This window comes from Charadrius vociferus, unplaced genomic scaffold (genome assembly GCF_000708025.1).
Source record: "Charadrius vociferus isolate BGI_N301 unplaced genomic scaffold, ASM70802v2 scaffold128, whole genome shotgun sequence".
NCBI lineage: Eukaryota > Metazoa > Chordata > Aves > Charadriiformes > Charadriidae > Charadrius > Charadrius vociferus.
In genome coordinates, this window is record NW_009649443.1 from 50356 (window position 1) to 56952 (window position 6597).

Below are 6597 nucleotides of genomic sequence, written 5' to 3' on the forward strand. Positions count from 1 at the left end.
GACCCCAGGATGGCTGTGAGACCTGAGATTGCTGCCCGACCCCAGGATGGCTGCAGGACCCTGGGATCTCTGCCAGACCAGGGATCTCTGCCTGATCCCGGAATCTCTGCCTGACGCCGGGATCACTGCTGGACCTGGGATCCCTGCTTGACCCGGGGATCTCTGCAGGACCCCGGGATCGATGCCCAACCCTGGGAATGCTGTGGGATCCCGGGGTTGCTTCCTGACCCTGGAATGGCTGCAAGACCTGAGATTGCTGCCCGACCCCAGGATGGCTGCAGGACCCCGGGATCTCTGCCAGACCAGGGATCACTGCTTGATCCCGGAATCTCTGCCTGACCCCGGGATTGCTGCAGGACCCCAGGACTCATGCCTGAACCCGGGATCCCTGCTTGACCTAGGCATCACTGCAGGACCCCGGGACTGATGCCCAACCCTGGGATTACTCCTAGACCCCAGGATCGCTGTCTGACCCCATGATTGCTGTGCAACCCCAGAATCACTGCCAGACCCCAGGATCGCTGCCCGACCCTGGGATCGCATCTGGACCTGGGATCACTGCTTGACCCGGGGGTCCCTGCAGGACCCCAGGATCGATGCCCAACCTTGGGATCGCTGCTGGACCCGGGATCCTTGCTTGACCCTGGGATCACTGCAGGACCCCAGGATTGATGCCCAACTCTGGGATTGCTCTGGGGTCCCGGGATCACTGCCCGGCCCCAGGATCACTGCCCTGCTGGTGCCTGGGCTGGAAGGAGGGTGCTGAGCACCCCGAGGCGGGGACAGTCCAACGCATCGGGCAGACCAGGATCGGTCCCACCCGGTACCCAGAGGCTGTTGGATGGGGCAGCACCAGGGATACGCTCGGAATGAAACGTCACAGCGAAGCGAAACCCTCGGGTGTCCTGGCAGGGCTCTCCTTCCTAATCGTCCTTATTTGCCCAGGCCTAATTCATAAATCAGCAGGCGGGAGTAATTTCCCCAGGAGAGCGTTTAGACGGGAGATTGAATGAGTAATTTACTGGGAACATTAAGACGGCACCAGATAACTTATTTATGAGAACTTTTTGACAGATCTGCCACTCAATAATTTATGCCGTGCAGCATTTAGTCAGGGTCACCAGTAAATAATTCACTTATTATAAACTATAGAAGGTTTTATGAGACGCTGAATTATTATCTCACACCGGATTCGGGGCCGTAAATACGAAACCTGTGATGTCCCGGTAACGGAGGTGTCCCTGGATCGGGTGTGCTGAGACCCGCTGCCGCAGCACGCTCGGTGCAGGGGCTGTGCCGGGATGTGTTTTGGTCCTGCCAAGTGCCGGGGGGCTGCCGGGCCCCCCATGGGCTGCGGTGGCCTCTGGAAGGAAGAGGCGTTACTGCTTTCATTGTGCAACAGATGAGGAAATCAGGTTTCACTTCGCAACCTTCAGGGGCTTTTATTAGGGCAATCTGAGCTTTCCCCCACTGGGGAAACTGAGGCAGAGGAGCCACCGCTGCCGGAGCCCCAAACACGGGCTCATCACTGCCGTGGGAATGGTCCCTGTGGAACAGCGATGCTGGGGGGCTCACACCCCATTCTGCCCCGCTGCGACCTCATCCCCCATCTCGATGGCTTTGGCCCTGGTCACGACGTGGACGGCGGCCACCAGCACCAGCAGCGGCCCGAAGACCACGGCCACAAGATACCCCTTCACCACGCAGTAGCGGTCCTGCACCCCGCACGTCCCTGGCCCCCCGCCACCCCCCGGGGGCTGCCCCCCACCTTCGCCATCCGTCACAGCATCTCTGGTGCAGGGCTTGGTCGCTCCCCAGGGTCCCACAGTTGCTCCCCAGGGTCCCACGGTTGCTCCCCAGTGTCCTCCTGTGTCACCGGTCCCGGTCACCGTCTCGGATGAGCCATCTGTGGGCACAGGGCATGGCATAAGGCATGGGGCCGGCAGCTATTTTGGGGATGGGAGACCGGCCCCCACCTTGCGGGGAGGAATTGGGGAACCACCGAGGCTGGGGGCAGCTGGTGCAGCAAGTGGGCACAGGCAGTGAAAGAGGAAGGGGAATTTCTCCACCCACCACATGCCCATCCTGGGCTCCTCCACACGGTTAAGGGGGGGATGCCGTGGGACGGGTGGGCTCAGGACCGGTGGAGCTCACGCAGTGACAACCCACCCCCATAGGGACATGCCTGGGGTGGACCGAACCCAAACCTGGTCCCTGCGACCCTCCTCCCTCCATCCTTTGGACTCACCACGAACGAGCAAGAAGTATGAAAAGGTCTTTGGGTTGGTGGGGTCAGACAAGGTGTCCACCACCACCTTGTACCTCCCGCTGTCCTCCAACTTCAGTGATCTGATCTCCAGTGACAGGTTGGTGGGGTGGATGAGCAGCCGGCCATGGAAGTTGGGCAGGTAATCGACGGTGAACAGCTTCTCCCTGGGCTTGGCCTCGGCGATGTGGGTCCCTCTGGACCTCCAGGTGACCCGCGCGATGTCCCCAGACATGGCGTACGGGGCCGGGAAGGACAGGGACTGTCCCTTCAGCCCCTTCAGCACCTCCACACCACAGCAGAGTCGCAGACCTGCAAAGCACCGGGTGCCACGAGGTGGTTGTGGGGGGGGATACCAGCAGTGGTGATCACAAGGGTGGTCTCCACCTTCCCCCCTTTCCCCAAAAAGAAGCACTCCGATGCATCCCTAGGGATGGACGCTGGTGCAGCCAGGATGCTCCAGCCTTGCCCGTGGCAAACTGCCCGTCCCAGCCCCATGAGCATCCTTACCCCCGGCTGTGGCTGCCAGCAGGCAGCAGAGAAGCTTGGCCCCAACTCCGGCCATGTCCCCTCCTCACGTGGGGCTGGCTGCGGGGGGCTGAGCCGATGCTCTGGTCCCCAACACATGGGGCTGAGCCTCACGGGGGCAGAAAAATCCCCGGGGCTGGCGGCAGTGCTGTCAGAGAGGGATTGCACAAGGCTCACCGCTGGGAAGGACATGGGTGCTCGTGGGGCGAGGGAAGTGGTGACTTGGCGGGTGGGACGGGCTTCACGGAGGAAGCGGTGGTGACTGGTGTGTGCCAGGACATGCCAGGGCCAGATTCGGCACCGGGATGAGCAGGAGAGGAAGAGGCAGCTCCCACTTCACTGGTATCTTGTGGGGATGATGACTAACCCGGTGGAGGCGATGGGACCAGCGGCAGAGGGGAGACAAGGGTTTTAGACACTCCTCGTGGCGTGTGACCGGCCAGGGGCCACGGGCAGAGCTGGGGCTGAGGTCCTTCCCCTGCACATCCCGGGTTTTATCCCACTGGAGATATCCCACTGGGACCTGGGACATAGCCCCCAGCCCAGGGGGATTTTAACTGGGGCTGGGGGGAGGCTCAGGCGCTGCGTATGATGCTCCTGGTGGAAACTCCCTATCCCCCAGATTCCATCCCTGCACGACATGTCCCCCATCCCCGTTCCACTCAAAAGTGATGGTTTCCACCCATTTATCACTTCCCCTGAGGGATTTGGGATGAGCCCATGGAGTCAAGGCTCAGCTCCTGCGGGATGGGTGCTGGGGGGGGATCAGGGACCCCAGCCAAGGCCAGGCCTGGCCCCCCTCCAAGGGACAAACCGAGCCTGGCTGCCACCGAGCACGGTCGCATGCTGCCACCTCTCGGGCAGAGCCGCTCTCCAGCCCGGGAGAGCGTTTGGGTTAAAAAACATGTGGATTTGCCTCTCTCCATGGTTCAGAAGGCGAGTGCAGGCGGGATGCTGCGGCCCGTTAAAACAGAAAAGCATCAAAAAAGCTGCCTGAGAAGGGACACACACACAGTGGGGGTCCCCCATGGGGACCCCAAAGGCAGCATCCGTGTGAAAGCCTCGTTGCGGGATGGCTGCGTGCATCCCACTCCCGTCCTGCAGCATCCCACTCCCGTCCTGCAGCATCCCTTGACCCCACGCAGCCGGTTCGGCCACACCGGCCACATTCCCCGACACCGGAGAGATGCCGGAGCCAGGAAAGCAGCCACGTGTCCCCCAAGCCATCGCACCACCAGGCGCGCGGCTCTGTCTGCGCAGAAACATCCCCCCCCTTTCCTTTCCCCAAGTCCTCCATCGCCCTCCTCGCCTGCGCATCTCATGGGCCAAATTTAGCTGGAAGGGGAATGAGAAACCGCGGATGATGCGCTGAATAAAAACACCCTCTGCAATGCGGTGCTTCAAGTATGCAGCATCTTCCCTTCCTCCTCAACGTGGTCCGGGAAACGTGGTAAATGTTTCCCTTTCGTTCCCTTCCCTTTTTCTCCTCCCCCCCTTTTCTCGCGCTCCTTGGGCAAAGCTCCTCCAGCCCAGGGAAGGTCCCCTTGATGTAAATTGTTCTCTACATGTCGAACGGAGCTGCAGACAAAAGCTCTAATTAATCGGCTCAGCCCCGGCTCTGGAGCGGAGGTTTTCAACCTTGCAAAACGCTGCTTTTCCCTTTGTAGCCTTAATTAGTTTTTCTTTTTTTTTTCTTTTTCCCCAGCTCCTCTGCCGGCGAGGGGGAGGAAAGGGGCCATGGGAGCCAGCGCGTCCCACGTCACCGCCGGGGCACCGCGTGGGGAGGGAAAACCGCCGGAGTTCCTCCAGTCGGCCCTGTCTGGGCTTGTGGGGTCAGGCTGTGCCTCAGTTTCCCCCACTGGTGGGGTTGAAGCCGTTGCACCCTAGTCGCTGCTGGGAGATGGAGCAGGAACCTGTCAGCGTGTGCATCCTTGGGTGTGCACGCCCGGACATGCCGGCAGTTTTCGGGCTTACAGGGAACCCGCTCCGGCTGCTGGAGAGGCTGAGCTGATCCCATCCCTCTCCGCTCCCTGTTCTGCAGCCTTTTTCCAAGACTTTTGCTGAGAACCTGCCCCTTTCCCACCCTTTTGCCCAGTTCCCAGCAGAACCAGCCAGCGGCCCCTGCTCGGGGGGGCTGTATCGCAGCGGGGACCCCGGGTCCCCAACTCATCCCGTGCATCACCCAGTTCCTAGCCACGGTTTGTTCCTCTGCCGGCGGCAGCGGGGTCGGGGAATGGCTCGGGGCCACCGAGGAGGCAATGAGCTTACCATAAGGTGATTAGTGGCGCGGATCGGAGGGCAGAAGCAGACGGCGGGGCGATCGGATTAGGGGCCACCAGCCCCGGAGCCTCTTGCTCTCTTCCAGCGGCACCGCGGCTGCCTGTGACCCACCGGATGATGCCACCAGGCAGGGGACGGCGCGGGCACGGGGGACCCATGGCCTCAGTGGGACTGTGCTGCTCTCAGGCATCCCCGATATCGCAGGAAAAGCCGAGAGTGCTGCTGGATCATGGTAAAACCACTCTCAGGCGAAGCTCGTTAATACCTACGGGTGATTTAACGAGGTGGTACCTATCGGTCGGGGCTAGATAAGGGACCGACAAACGGGTGCTGCGCCCAGATAACGCAGTGCTCCTTCCACACAGCGCCACATCCATGGTTTATCTAAACGCAGCAGATCTGAAGTGAAGATATTTAGGAGAGGGAATAAACCTCCGGCATGGCGAGCTGCTTCGTCGAAGGATGGGTTAAGGCAAGGCTGGGGTGATGCTCCGCAGCCCCCGCAGCCCCATCCCACCGGGATGGCTCCATCTCGGAGTGAGGGGTCTGGCAGGACTCTGGGCAGGGGACCGTGTCCCTCTTTCCTCAAAGTCCAAGGGAGAACCCCCCCCTTCTCCTCCGGGGATCTCTTCTGGGGTGGGGGGAAGCTTTGCCCTGGGCTGCTGGAGGGGACCCTCATCTTTTGGGGTAAAAAAACAGCGCAGCCCATTTGATCTCCTCCACAGAAGAGCCCAGAACTTGTTCAAGAACCTGAAATACAGAACACTGGGAGGGGGGAAAAGTCGATTTTTCTTTAATCCATGCTCAGGCGAGTTAATAGCTCACCGCGATTAAAAACAGCGTGTTTGTGGGGCGTTTCGAGGCCTGAACTGATGCACGAAATGGGATGGGATCGGGCAGCTGCTTTGCAGGCTCTCCCCTTGCGGGGGTCCTACCTGGTGCCCCAAGAGCTGGGATCGCCACGGGAAGGGGGTCCCCGCTGCCGGACGAGGATGTGCGTGATGGCCATGGCTGCAACCAGGCTGCCCAGCACCAGCAGGCAGAGCAGCCCCTTCACGCTGCAGTAGGACCGCTGACTGCCTGCAAACAGACAGAAGCTGGGGATGGGGAAGGGGGACACATTCCCCGTCCCCTGTCCCCCCGCCCGCAGGGGCACCGAGGCCGGGTTACCCACAGCACAGGGTCAGATCACGTGCGGGACTGATCCTGCCACGTCCCCACTGCCGCTGGCATGGCTGCACAGACGCGCAGCACCTCGCACACCACCTGCGCGCTGCTCTGCGCCCCCAAACCCGCGGCCACATCTCCCACCTATGGCTTTAATTCCCAAACGTCATTATGGAGCTGGAAGGGGCAGAAAATCGCCCCCCACCCCAAATAAACCATTTGTCCCACAAACCTGCGGTGGCAGCGCGGCAGACTGCTGCGACATCGGTGCTGGCCGTGGCCCAGCTCACCGGGTTGCTGGCGTTGCAGTGGCATACGGTGGGGTCGGAGTCCCCATGCACCTGGAGCTGCAGCCC